Genomic DNA, 15,116 nt, shown 5'->3' with positions numbered 1-15,116 from the left:
GAAAACATCAGTGTGAGGCTAGAAGAGAGGGGGAGCATGTCTGTTTGCTCACGATGCATGGTGGCAAAAAAAAAATGCATACAGTATATTTGTATTACCCTCTAAATCTTCTTACAGTTCAGACCAAAAACAAACGTGTCACACAAGTGTTGGCAAGTTAGAGCGAGAACATAAATGAGGCCCCAGCTCGCTGACTCTGAGCAGTGCGTGATGCTCTGTGGGTGCTGCAGGAGACGTGTCGTTGTGCCAGTTGGCAGCAGGGCGCTGTCATTTGGCACCGCTCACAGCTCTTGTAGGTACTGACATCTTCAGCAGCACTGTAACAGCCTCCCGTCTCCCACCCCCACCCCTGAAACCACGCAGACATCCATCCTCAGCAGAGCCTGAAATCAGACTGGGGCTCTTACATACTGAGTCTCCTCTCTATATCTCATTACGCTCCCTGCTGCAAAGGAGAGGTTTTACTGCTGCACAAACACACACACACACACACACACACACCAGCCTCGCACAATAATCAGGCAGCAGATATAGTGTACTTTTCAATCACACCAGTGCATAACAGCCACTCGCTTGTGAATCAAATGTCCCAGCAGAAGCACCTTTGTTTTGCCTCCCCTCACAATGCTAATCCCCTACTTCCTCCTCCTCATGCATCGTCTTCATTATCAGTCGCTGTAGGAGAAGCAGCAGCAGCAGCAGCAGCATTAGCAGCAGCTCATCTCCTCAGTGAAGATCAGAGGCCACCAAATCACCGTGCAGGAGTTGTACACAGGTAAACATTGGGAGTATAAACAACTCAACAAGCACCAACAGGTGAAATAGATCACAAGATCAGTTGGTTTTGTATGCCTTCCAATTGCGTCCTACAAAAATATCTAAGATCTTTCATGTTCACGTATGCAACATGAGATCATTGTTTGTGTGGTGAATAAACCTCTTCCTGTTTGAATTCAGACAGACATTCTTCAAACTATCCAGCCACTATCCATCCATCTTCTACCGCTTTATCCTGAGGGTCACGGGGGGCGCCGTGCCAATCTCAGCTGCCATAGGGCGAAAGGCGGTGTACACCGTGGACACGTAGAGAACATGCAAACCTGGATCTTCTTGCTGCAAAGGCAACTAAGAGAAGGAAATGATAATTTACGAGGATTATTTATGTTTGAATTGAGCAGTGAGTAAGTGAGTAAATATTAAACACGGATGTGCGTAAGTTATGGAATGAGCTCAATGATGAATGTGTAAAATTCTTTTGGGGCTCAAAAAAGGTTTGAAATGCAAAATAATTACAACTTACAATGCAAACTGACCATTCAGTACTATCATTTTAAGTGTCCATTTTTATGTGTTTTCTTTAAATTTCCAATGTTTTCCTTGTATTGTACAGGATAGGCAAAGAATAAGCCACGTGCTTCAGCCTATTCCTTTTTTTTAGGTTATTGGCACGTTTGTGTTCACACTTTTACTTTTTAGATGTATGTAACTGCACCGATCATTTATTCGTCCACACGCTGAAACCTGGAATGATATTCCCGACCATATTAGAGCAACAACTTCTGTTTCACACTTCCAACAATCATATAAACACTATTTGTTGGAAGACTGCGTCAATAATCATTGATTCAATGTGCCAGTGTGCTTATTTCTGGCCCGTGTCGTAATACTGTATGATTTAATTGTTGTATTCTGCAGAACAAGGACCTGCTGTAAATCAGGTTTAACTGAGCCAGGCCAGTTTAACGGTTTCTTTTAATCTTTTTCTTGTAAAGTAAACTACCACTCATGATATCCTGACTGCAGGTACTGTATGACAGATTCAGTAAACAGTCTATAGCTGGTGTTCATTACTGCATAATTGATGACATAAATGACATGATTAAAGAAATCAACATGCACTGTATCTGCCAGCAAAGAGAGAATTAATCAAAACCCAAAACCATGTAGTGTAGTGTTTTGTCAACACTCTGTAAAGATGATGTGAATGTTGTGATCTCTCTTCTTTTGTTTTTTTGACAGCCTTAACTGCAGCCACATCAGCGACACTGCAAATGCACATAGACAGCAAAGAGGGAAAAACAAATCAAGCTTTCACCACTTCATTATCTCATCTCTACCTCAAACAGTGAGAACCCCAAAGCTGTCAAACTGTGTTCCTTAGGGCTAAATAATCGTGACGTGACAAAGTACATTTCGGCTTAACAGTTTGACCTCAGAGTGGACTTCTTTTTCTTTTTCTTTATTTGAATTCCTCTGTAGGTGAATAACAAAAAACACTGACCAAGTGAATGAGTTCACGTCAGCCTAGCTCCAGTTCCCTGCATCACTCATTAGGAGCTTGGCCGAGCACTCAAAGTTTTCTTTGGATGGCTCCCAAATGGAAGCACTCATTTGAAACCATGCCAGGCTGTCAGCGCCGTGCATGATTTGCGGCATGAATGACGGTGGGCTGCCTGGATGGAGCAGTCCTCCAGAGCTGCCAGTGAAACAAACTTTGTGTCTGGCTGAGTAAAACGCTGATCGCTCGGAGCAGCTTGTCCTGAATCAAGGACGTCGCTCAAATTTGACACAGTGACAACAGGCGAACATGAGGTTCTCAAATATTTCGACTCTTAACTCTACAATTACAAATGCTAATTTTTAAGATGTGGCATTAAATCAACTTGCTGGGAAACTGTCAAATCACTGCTTAAGAATATTGACTCAATATAATGTTATTTGTCCCCTTCTTACGCAGATTATTGATTGAACTGCAAGGTTTCTTGACAGGGTTTGGCAGGATGTTTAACACGTAATAAAAATAAAAAAGAGCTAATGTGTGCTGGCAGAGAAGTGGAAATAATATTTTTTAGACAACACTAATTATCAAACAAATGCCAGCGACCATATCCTACTAGCTGCTCACTTGATGAGCAGCTACAAGCAGGGGTGTTTTAAGAGATTTCAAAGCCCCCATGCAAAGAGAGACATGAGGCCCCACAACAAAAGGAACTGAGGATTCATCCATACCTTTCCATTGTCATCAGAAATCTGTGGGAGGGTTTTTTGCGTCTAAAGCACCTTCCACACGGGACCGGAAACTGGACCGGAAACGCCGGCCTTGTGCTTCCGTGTAGATATCAAATACGATACTTTGGGAAAATGATGACGTCATATTCCCAGCTCTCAGACAGAGAGTTTGACAGCGTTACCAACTACTGTCAATGAAAAGTAACTAAATTCAGCCCGAAAAGACGCGAGATATCACTTGAACACGTCTTGTCTGAAAAAAAGTGTTGAATCATTAAATACAGAGAGGAGAAAACAAAACCTATTTTTACTTGAATAAACAAAACAGATCAGTGATTGTTCCACACACAGTCGACAATGCTGAACATCCACAGCTCGTTCTTGTCTGTGACTCTTTGTGTGTGTGTGTGCGTGACTCTCCGCCCGTTAGATGGATCTCACTTGTGCGGCAAACTTGTGCATGTCCTTCTATTTTCATTTCTATGACAGAAAGGTGGTAGATTTGACGCTAGTCGCTTTTTACAACATTAAAAACAGTCGGGGGTCTGTAAAGTCGTTAAATATGCACATGGAAACAACACGAAACGTACACACTTCTTTGGCTCAATTCATTCAGCACACGCTGGTGTAAACAGTAGAGGAGTAGTTTCTCTCTACAGTTGTTTGATGGTTTCAGAAAGGATTAGTTTGTCTGGGTTTCTGTTGGACCTACGACGAGGTAAAATGGAAAGTAAGTGTCAACGGATCCTCTCGTCCAAAGCTGACTGTTGAGTTGTGGTCAATAAGAACCAATTGGGAAGTGAATAAGGATAAATCTTTAAAACAAAAATACAAAATAAAAAGGTATTTGATTCTAAGTGACATGTTTTCAGACTTTTCTGCTAAAATTAACACATAGTGTATATAATCAAGCATGTGGCTTTGGGCCTAGTTAGGAATTAAGATATTATAGCATGGTCTATATAGCCGATAACACATTTTCCCATTAAGTTTCTGTGATGGTCTAATAATGAGCTGTTTTCAGGGACAGCCTCCAAAGTATAAAATACCTACGACCCCTACAGGTTGTAGTTTCCCTGAGTACCACCTATTCACATTCTGTACACACAGCAATGGGAAAAAAAATTAAGAACAAAACATTCTGGTTTTGCTTAAGAACTACCTATTTTGTGATATTCTATATGCAAATGACCTCCCTCGACGATTCATCTCGCCAAAGCAACCACCTTTATTAGGTATCAGCAAGTCCCAGTCTGGTCATATTGTTCACTCTAAAGCCTGGTAACATATTCACAACATTCATTAAAAAGACCGGCGATTTTGCAACAGCATCACAAGGCTCCATGCAAAACAAGCCTCCGCCTCATTGAAATTCAGGGTTTCTCGGTGCTAATAGCTGTTTCTGCACTCTGGGTTGGGGGAAGGGGCGAGCCACAGCATGTCATTAGACTGCAGAACATTTTCCAGCTTACCTTTCAAACTGCTCAAGTTTACGGTGAGATAACAACTCGTCAGTTTGATCTCTCTGTAGGCGCTCTACCTACTTCGCTGGCGTGAACACGTCTCACATATTAAGGAGGCCATCTGAGACGTGTACTGGGATGCACAGAACTCAGACGTGGAAAAGAGTCACTGCTAGAGTCCAGTAGAAAAGCCAATCTCTTGGACAAAGCAAAAACACAAACTGGGGGGAGATAATCAGGCCAAGACTTGAGGCAAATGCTGGACTAGAGGCCTTCCAAGGACAAACCAGCAGGGACAGAAAGCCTGCGTGGCAAAGGTAATTGGTGAGAAAAACCTTAGACATATACACATTCTCCAGCAGTAGATGTGTCATTGTCTCTGCCATCTTCTTATGAGTGGCATTCATTGAGAGTGAGAAGAAAGACTTTCCTTTCCTTTTTTTTGCATGGAATGTTATTATATGGAATGAAATAACTATAATTTTCTGGCATGGGGTATAAATTGACTATTCATCCAATTTCTACCGCCTTGTTCTCCACATGAGGGTCATGATGGGGGGTGGGGAGGCAGGTTACACCCTGGACAGGTCGCCAGATCATCACAGGGTCACATAGAGACAAACAACCATTCACTCTCAAACACACCTGTGGTCAATTGACCTAATCCCCAAATTCCAGGTTATCGGACTGTGGGAGGCAGCCGGAGAACGCGGAGAGAACCCACGCCGTAAATGATTAAATATAAAAATCAGTTAAATGTCCACATTCGTGTGTTCCATTCTGAAAATTCCACATCATGGATTTGCCCTATAACCAAAATAGCAGCCGCACTGATCGCCGTGACGGAAAAACACAATCCGTGTGTCATCTACACATATGTCTGTGGGGGAAAACAGGAACTGCATGAATGTAATATGTTGTCATCTATTGCACTTTATTACAGAAGTCTACTCACTCGTTCCTTCAGCCTGGTTCTACTTCCTCTTTTTTTCTCCTGACTTAAAAAGGCAGTGAAGTTATTGGGCGCGCCAATTAAATGGATGCCGCATCCCACTGAGTTTGGTCCCATTAATAATTAAGCAGGGCGAATATTATACAGTTCACACATACTTAATACATGAAGTTCAGCGTGTAGGTCAAAAGTGATTACACACTGCGAGCTGACAGGCAACGAGGAGCCATTTGTTCTGCAGTAATTAGCCTAAATGATAAAGTAATGCATCCCCATTAAGGGGGTGAAGACAGATCAGTCGGTGCAGGAGAGTGAAACTGCCAAGGAGCTGCAGCTCAGACCAGGGCGTTATAATCTCCACATTAGTGTGTTTATTCCTGAGGTTGGAAAACCTCGCTCTTAAAACCAAACAAAAACCCGCGGCAGTCCTGTTTTATGGATTCACGATCTAAGTATGATGTCAAATTGGTGTCAGAACACAGAGAGCGGGCCCCGAGGGCGAGCTGTGACAGATACGGGAGGCTGAGCTTCTGACCTCCAGGTGAAGCTGCTTTACAAGGCTCTCAAAGCCCAGAGTTTCATCAATAATTTACTGTGCTGCCGGCCATGTTAACACCAGCCTTAAACGTGCTTATTATCGAGGCAACCCACACTGACAGGACGGCGTTTGTGAGTTCACTCCCTTCCTCTCTGCGCACACAGGCACAGTTTTTGCCGCTTGTGGTTCTAAAATGATCCTCATTATGTTGCATCTTATTGACGAACTGCAGATAAAAAACAAAGATGCCAGTGCGGGCCTGGCCATGCTGTTCGTTCTCAGTTAATGTCAGATATTCCAAGATGCAGTGGACTGTCTGAAATTAGCTTCTCTCTTCTTCTTTTTTTTCCCCCCGTTTAATTCTTGGCACAAAATTGGAAGAAAATATGCAGCAGCTGTAGAAGGAAAAAGGTCCTCCCACAGACAGACAGGAAGAGAGAAAAAAAAGAGGTAAAGTTCTTCAACAGAGATTTACTGTTCCACTTTATGAGCGCTGAGGCTGCTGCTCAATAAATCCTTTATCATCGTGCTTTTATTGGGGGATTTGATCTCAGCAGACAGATGGAGGGCAACATAAAAAAAAAGCCCCCCGTGAGTGTGTGTTGCAGGTCATATAGAATGATAATGTGCGTTACATTAATGGTAAGTTGCTCTGCGTTTAGCGCCTTTCTTGTGCAAATGACCACTACAGTTTTGCCATTCACCCATTCACGCTCACATTCTTATGGGCCATTAGTTCGCTCACCAGCCACGACTGCTTGTTAGCGGGGAATCACGTGGCGCCAACTCGATGCATTTAGACATGTAGCATCAGAGTGAAAAAAAAAAAAATGTGATTTAAGGGACTTTGACTGTGGCATGGTTGCTGCTGCCAGATGGGCTGGTCTGATTATTTCACAAACTGCTCATCTACTTCATGCACAATTATCTCTAGTGTTTACAGAGAACGGATCGGAAGAGAGAAAACAACCAGTGAGCAGAGGTTTCTCTGGGAGAAAATGATTTGTTGATGCCAGAGGTCAGAGGAGAATGACCAGACTGGTTTAGACGAACAAAATAACCGTTTGTTTCAGCCAAGGTATGCAGAAGAGAAGACCATCTTTGAATACACAGCACATCAGTCCTTGAAGCAGATGTACTTCAGCAGTCAAAAACCACGCTGGGTTCCATTTATGCCACTTTTCACATGTCCTGTGTACCTAATAATGTGGCCATGATTCTGCGGAAGCACTTTTTATGTCACATATTTATTAGCGGGCTTGAGGTAAAGTGTCAAACTCTGATCCACAGTCAGATTTGATCGAGTAACCACGGACGACTCCTGTCCTGTCTTCTCTGTTGCTTGTCTCTTCATTAATTTGTACGTTTGGGGCAAATAAAGTTGTCAGAACTGAACTGACACACACACACACACACACACACAAGGTGTGATGGAGACTTTACTTTATGATGATCCCGTCAGTAGAAATACAACACAGCCCTCTTTAGTCAGACATGTGGCCATAAATAGACGTCTCAGAAACAAGCAGAGTGTCCACAACTGCAGAGTTCTCTGCAGAGACAAATTCATCGGCGCAGAGTGGAGGTCGATGTCACAGTGATTGATAGGTACCAAATAAGTGCTGCTCTCCATTGTTTACAACTATAAAGGTTAAATAAGGAGTGCAAGGGAAGGATTTAAAGTATGCTTCTTCTTTTCTTTGGCTCCTGCTCTTGTGAGTGCCCGCTAACGGCGCTCAAGACATCAAGTTCTGGAACTTTCTGAGAACAGTACAGTTTATTTCTTTCTTTATTTCTTCCTTTGTGAACAGACAGAAAAACAAATACCAAACACACAAGATGGGGGTACTTCAGTTCTTGTTATTGTCATGAAACATGTGGGAAAGATTGCCTCTTGGGAGCCCAGATTAAAGGACTTTCCATTAGCTATACACTGCTCAGCCAATGCATTCCCCATTTGCATTAGTTTTTTTGTACTGATGATGAGAGAGTAGCGCAGACTTGTGTATTTTATTGCGTGTTTCCACTGAGTGGTATGGTACAGTATTTTTTGGCATTTCCATTAGGAATAGTACCAAAATAACCAGCCCCAGCTGTTCCATTAGTCAGTACCCTTCCCTCAGGGTACCAGAGTAATGATATGGTACATACGGGTAGCGCTAGACCCACGTCAGTCAGCTGATTGGGTGCCAGAAAAGTGTCACTCCCCTGCAACTGGTGTTTCTTTGGATTGTCATACAAGGCTTGTTAAGACAAACAGCCACAAACAGAGCAGGAAAAAAACAAAAAAACAGCTGCTCCGTTCAGTGTCGTTGTTGCACCGCTATGTATCTTGCTGACACGGCCATCGGGCACAGCGCACACACCCCACGTTCCAAGTAAAGGTACTGTTGACGGCCTTACTGTATCACAGTGGAAACACGGCTATGTTATTTAGTTGTATCTAGTTTTCTCAAGAACATCCCAAACAATCTTTGTGGGATTAAGGTCAACCCAATCTGTGTGTGAAAAACAGTATGATAATAATAATAATAATTTGTTTAGCAACTTTCATACAAAGGAGTGCAGCTCGAAGTGCAGGAAAATAACATTTTAAAAGAAAACCGATGCAAATACAACATCAGAGATGGCAGACTTCACCCCATTCAGACTCTGGGTTGCAGCGGTAGAGGGTCTGACTCCAGGTCAGAAGGTTGGGCAATGTGTGTGTCTATCACTAATTCTAAGAGGCCTCTGTTGCTCCTATTGCAAGCATTACATTACATGTCATTTAGCAGACGCTTTTATCCAAAGCGACTTACAATGGAATCAAGTACAATTAGCCAGGGGTGGAATCGAACTTGCGACCATGATGTCTTTGGTACACAAGGTAGGGTCTTAACCACTGAGCCACTCCACCCCCCAGCAAATGCGGAAGCATGCACACACACAAAGACAGAGCCACTAAAAACACGGAGTAGTCACAATAAAACACAACACAGGGTGGAATAAAATAGGAAAAGGCTAAAACCCCTGTTTTAACTTTAAAATAAACTAAAATGCAAATAAAACACAACACAGGGTGGAATAAAAAGGAGCTAGTTGAAGGCTAGAGTGTATGTTTAGGGACGTAAGTAACAAAGGCGGCATCCCCAATTTTCTTTCACCTGTTGTAGAGCTGAAACGATGAATCGATTACTAAATTAATCGACAACTGTTTTGATAATCAATTAATCGGTTTGAAGCTTTTTTCCTGATTAAAACAAGATTTTCGATCTTTTAAGCTTCTTAAATGTGAATATTTTCTTCATTTCTTTGCTCTGGATAACAAAGAAATCATTAAAAGTGAATCATTTTGGTTTGTGGACAAAACAAGACATTTGAGAACATCATCATTTCCCCAGGTTTAAAGTTTTCTGATATTTTATGGACCGAACGATTACTCGATTAATCGAGAAAATAATTGACAGGTTAATCATTAATTAGTTGCAGCTCTAAACTGTTGTGAAGAACCTCCAATAAAGCAGCAGTGGACGATCGCAGTGTTGTTTGTGGTACACAGCTAACAAGGGGGTTGGCGATGTAGCTTGGTCCAAGCCCATGAAGTGCTTTGTATACAAGGAGGAGGAGCTTAAAGTCAACTCTAAATGTTACAGGGAGCCAGTGTAGGGCAACTCAGACTGGACTAATATGCTCCCTCTTCCTGGTTCTGGTTACTAAACGAGCAGCAGAGTTTTGGATCAGCTGAACTTTTGCTGTTATCAAAAGTGTCCAGTCCAGTAAAGGACTGTCAGTCACAGTTGGTCCACAGTGACCGTCAGTGTGTGAATTATCCACGTTGCAGTGTGCAGACTCAGACTAAAGGTCTGATTTTCAAGGTGCAAACACAGAGGACACAAACCCGCACGACGCTTGTCAAAGCTTGTCTGTCATTTTTGATATAATGCAACGCCTACCTTGTCTGCCGAGGCCGCGGCTACTGTCCCTGCATTCTGAGCAGGAAACTGAGCAGAGGACTTTGAGCTGCTTCATGAAATAAGTAGCACATCTTCTCCAGGCAGAGGCAGGTCAAACTGTGGAAGAGGAGGGACACGTTTACTCAAAAAAAACTTGGAGAGAACAAGAATTAGCGAACATACTGTGTGTTATTGTGAGCACATGTGAAATTTAAATCAGCACACACACAAAAAAAAAACCCTCTTCAGTTTTAAGCAAATATTGACACCTTGGAACAGCTTGATGCTGACGGCTTCCTGAGACAACAGATGAAACCTGCAGCAGTTTGCTGGTTTATGGTGCAAGGAGTAAATAAACACGGAGTACTGACTTTACGGTAAATACGTTGTTATTTTAATTACAATAAGCCTTAGACTACATGACAAAAAGCAGTTATACCAGTACAACTTGCACAACGCTAGAGAGAGGGATTCCACCTATAGTAACAGACTTACAAATAAATGATGCATCTCATTTCCCTAAATCTTCTCAACAATGTTCATTCTTAATTAAATAAGTTGATTTAAAGGCCCAGTAAGACACTGTAAGATTTAGTGCCATTTAACATTGATACTGCACATTGTAACAAATAAATTCCTCCCCTTTTGATAATGATGTCGCTCTTCTTCGTTGTCAAAGTTGGCTCCTGCTTCAAAGCACAGAATGACTGTAACGTTATCGCTCAGCCCTACATTCACACTCTGCTGGTGTTTTTTCGAGCTCCAAACATTGGAGTGAAGTGTGAAAATGCTGCGGTCTCAGATTTTGTTTGATAACTGCAGGGCTCTCGTCCTCACTGGTTCTTACAACGCATCTCTCAGCTGTGAACAAAAAAAGCTCTGTTAACGCTTCCTTTCAGTTTCACTTTCACCTCAGCTGCAGCGCCGAAAACACTTGAAACACATTCAGTGTTTTTGGACGAAAATGAACGCATTGTATGCAGTGGCTGTCGTCAAAGAGTCAAGTACTAACTCATTAAGTCTCTAAGAAGTTGTGAGAAGTGGAGCTGGCCTCACTAACCGTCATGTCCACTTCACAAATTAAACTAGTTCTGTTACTTGAAACTTGGGGAGACCAAGGCCATGCACCTTTAAGTCAAACTTTATTTGATCCACAGAGAAATTGTCATCTGCTCCTTTAGACGCGACTGACTGTGAGCGGAGGGTCAGCAGACGCCAATAAAACCTGAGCTGCTTCACAAGCAGACTTTACCTTTATGGGCCTTTTTTCCTGCTGATGAGAAGGGGAGAGTGGACTGAAGACCTTCTGCTTTCAGCATTGGAGCAAACACAAAAGCCATCCAGGCAGTCTGTGTGTGTTGTTGTGTCTTTTTTGGAAGCTGGCAGCAGTAATCAGGGCAGCAGGGGGAAGTCCAGTGGAAACTTGGGACAACAGCAAGTTGAGGTGCTTTGGAAGAGAGGTTAAGGGATATGGGTCAGGGCTGTCCTTTCACAAGGGCACCTCCTGTGGAGGGGATGACTCTGGGTGACCGAGCATGAACACAGATCAGAGCTCTGTTCAAGTGTCTGAGACAAACCCTTCTTTTTCCTTTCACTGAAACAAACAGTAATAGTTGGGATTGTTTGACATTTGGTAGCGTGCACTGCCAGGATGCTATCAGCAGTGGGAAGCAGCCTCAGACATGAACACATAAACACATTTTAGCCACTTATCAAAATGCTTACCTCATAAAACCCAGTCCTGTTGAATCTAAATACAATACATCTTAAAAATATGTGTGCATTTTAACCCTGTTGTTAAAAAAAAAAGCTGAGTTTGTAAACCGCTCCGACACAAATAATCAGTATTTTTAGCTCACAGGGACAAAGCAGTTGCTGGTCTATTGCTGCCTGGATTTAGTGAGTTTGTGTCACTGAGGAAAATCCGGGGCGAAGGATTTCAAACATCAAAGTCACAAAAACACACTGATGGAGGCAGTGGATCAACAACTGCTGCGTGTCGTGATGTAAAAATCCCATATTTTCTCGCTGGCCTTTGGCGTGGGGAGAGAGAGCGATAAACAAACTTCAGTTTCTAGGCACAAAAAGGTCGTCTAAATGGTGTGAGAGCAGGTGTCTGTGTTTCTGATGGGTTGCTGACTCAATGACTCAGGCAACCACACTTCAAAAAAAAAAAAAACCACGAACTACACCCCTTTAAGTTTACTGTAAACTTCCATCTATAAATGTCACCGGTAAACCCAGAGTGTAGTGAATTAAACCCGGGTGAAATGACTCTCGATGACGACAGCCCAGAGACAAAACGACAGATGTCGTCTGCTGAATTAAAGGAAGATGGCGCCGCTGTTGAAACTGTCTGCTGTCTCCAGTTCTTCCTGATTTGGGTGGGCGGTGATCGCGAACATCACAGGGCCTTGTGGTCTCAGAGGAAACGTGGCTCACCTCAGCGCTTGTCGCACGCGTATCATCAGGCTGATTGATTTCCTTTTCACGTCGAAGTCGGTGGTTTCTTATCTGCACACGCTCAGCACTAACCCAGACATATGGATGTGGTTTGAGTTTGGACCGGCAGAGGGTTCGACTGCAGCGGAAGACGCTTATCTGGGAGGAGCTCGGCCCAAATGAAAAAGGGATCCAAGAGAAGTTTTTCCATCTGCAGCTCGTTCTTGAATCAACAGAGCAAGAAACATGACGGCGTGAATTTCAACACTTCCAAAAACACACACACTTAAGGACAAGTCGTGTTGCAGCCACTCTGCCTCCACACACTCCTGATTATAATAGACCTCATGAACAAACACTATAATGGCACCCTCAAAGCAAATGCTGACATGTTCAATTTTTACTCCATCCCATCAAAGTGCAATTTTATTTTCAGCCCCAAATCCACCTCATATGTTAGATTTTTGCCCTTGCTAGTTGGGTAGTGACCTAAAGCAATTTTCTTTTTATGACATACTTCATTTATCCCTCAAGGGGAAGATTGTCTGCGCTCCCTCTTCACAGGCCCTGGAGCAGGTTCAGGTTAAGTATCGGGGCTCAGGGATAACTCAGGGATGTGCAGTACAGCCACTGGTGGAAAGAAAAGTACCAAAATATCCTGCTACTTTTTTTTTTAATGATTTTTTTAATGACAGTAGAATAACCTTCACGAAAAAGTCAAGTAAAAGTAGCTTGTGAATGCACTGAAAGAACAAAAAGACTGGACTCAAGGTCTAGTAATGGAGCGTCTGTTGTGATCTTCTGCTGCTGTCGCTCCTCATTTCACTGTACCACGTGTTTCTGATGCAAACCTTGGTTGTAAACAAGTGGTTATTTGAGTTATTCTCTGTAGAAATTGTTATGTGTCAAAGGTTATAATAGTTTAAATCCAATTCATATGAACCCAAAAGGCTTATGTATAAAATAAACTTCAGTTAACTGTTTTCAATTTTAGTCATTATTTCATTAGTTTTCTTAAACTATAATAAGATACTTGATACTGGCAGCCCAAAATGAAAACAGCAGCAGAGGCTAAGATGAAAATTTGCATCCAGACTGTCCACTTTCAGCTCTGTTATGAGAAGAGGTAAACCTGAAAGTGGAAGTAATAAGAGAGGTTTTCATTCACAGCTGAACGTTTTGTTGTGGTTGTTGAGAGCCATTCAGGAAGTGAAAGTAGGCAAGTGTGTTTGTTTTTAAAGGTCTCCCTCTGATTCTGCCCGTCCAGACTTCAACACAGGCCAAAAGCCAGGCAGTGTTTGAAAACTTCTCAGTTTTCCAGGGCTCAAAAATGTAGGGGTTTAGTGTGGACAGCGGGCATAACTTAGGATTTATGTGTGTGTGTCCTAAATACAAGCCAGAAATTGGATCCTTTTAAATTCCCCCCATGTGCCGAATGCCCATGTCTTCCATTTGTAATGCAGGATTATGCAGTTCATGCCATCTAATGTGAACACCAGAGTCTGTAAATATACGACAAAGTGATTTATCCCCTTAACATATTTTTATGTATATATATATATATATATATATATATATATATATATATATATATATATATATATATATACATATGCAGGGATTAAATTAAGCCAGACCAAAACAAAAGCCTGAAAACTAAGTGTTTTCACTCTCGGAGGACGGAGTTTATTGCATGAACCAGAGAGAAGTGAAATAAGACACGCAGCCTTGGTGGATGACTTCATGATTGAAGTGAATCTGCAACATTAAGACTTGTGTGTTCTCCTCCGCGTACTTTCAGAAGTGTATGGGTTATCAGTAACGACCGCATTATCAGTCAGAGCTTTTAGGACGCCACATTAGTGCGCGGCTAACCAGCCCCTGGAGGGAGGAATGATTGAAAGCTGGTGTCAGTGCGAGGGCTCCCTCGCGTCACGTGTCGCTGCACTGTGGAGGATTCGTGTTTTTATCTTTATCTTTAGTGAGGACACATCACAGGCCTAATGCATCCTTACTCTAAGTGCCCTTACCTTAACCCTAAAACCAGGTCTTAACCCTGAAAAAGTCCTTTAAAGTTGTGGGTTCCAGTCAGGGTGAGGGGAAAAATCGACACAGTGAAATATTGCGATATTTTTGCATGCCGATATTATTTTGCACCACGTTTTTTTTTGCATTTTTTTTACTGATGTTAAAAATAAACATTAAACTTTTTGGGGTTTAGCATTAATAAAAAAAAATCTATTGACATTTCAGTCCAGTAGATGGTGCCATGCCGTGGTGGCATCGCAATATATGATTTCGCAAATACGACTTGATAATATCGTATCGTGACTTAAACATCGCATCTCTGGTGATTTCCACGCCTAGGCTCCAAAGAAAATGTCCCCACAAAGACAGGTTTGTATGTTGTATTGTTATTTTGGACCTCACAAAGATATAAATCTACAAAGTACACACACACACACACACCAGGTTGAACAGCTATTCCTGGGGAAAAAAAAAACGATGTTAAATTGAATTCTTTTAGTTTTAAATGAACCCTAAAAGCATTCCAGTTTAACACCGTTCTGTTGGAACTGGTGTGAAAGGGACTCTTAAACTGTCGCTGCAAAATGCACTGTGTCCACACAGTGTAACCTTAACCATAACCAGTTAATGTCTTACCCTAAACCTTAACCTAATCCTAGCCCTAAACTTAACCAGTTCCTCAGAAATGAGCTTTCATATGACCAGGTTTTGGTCTCCATGAGGACGACTGGTCCTGACAAGGTCAATGT

Source organism: Solea senegalensis, linkage group LG4 (assembly GCF_019176455.1).
Source record: "Solea senegalensis isolate Sse05_10M linkage group LG4, IFAPA_SoseM_1, whole genome shotgun sequence".
Taxonomy (NCBI): domain Eukaryota; kingdom Metazoa; phylum Chordata; class Actinopteri; order Pleuronectiformes; family Soleidae; genus Solea; species Solea senegalensis.
This window is presented reverse-complemented; position numbering follows the sequence as displayed.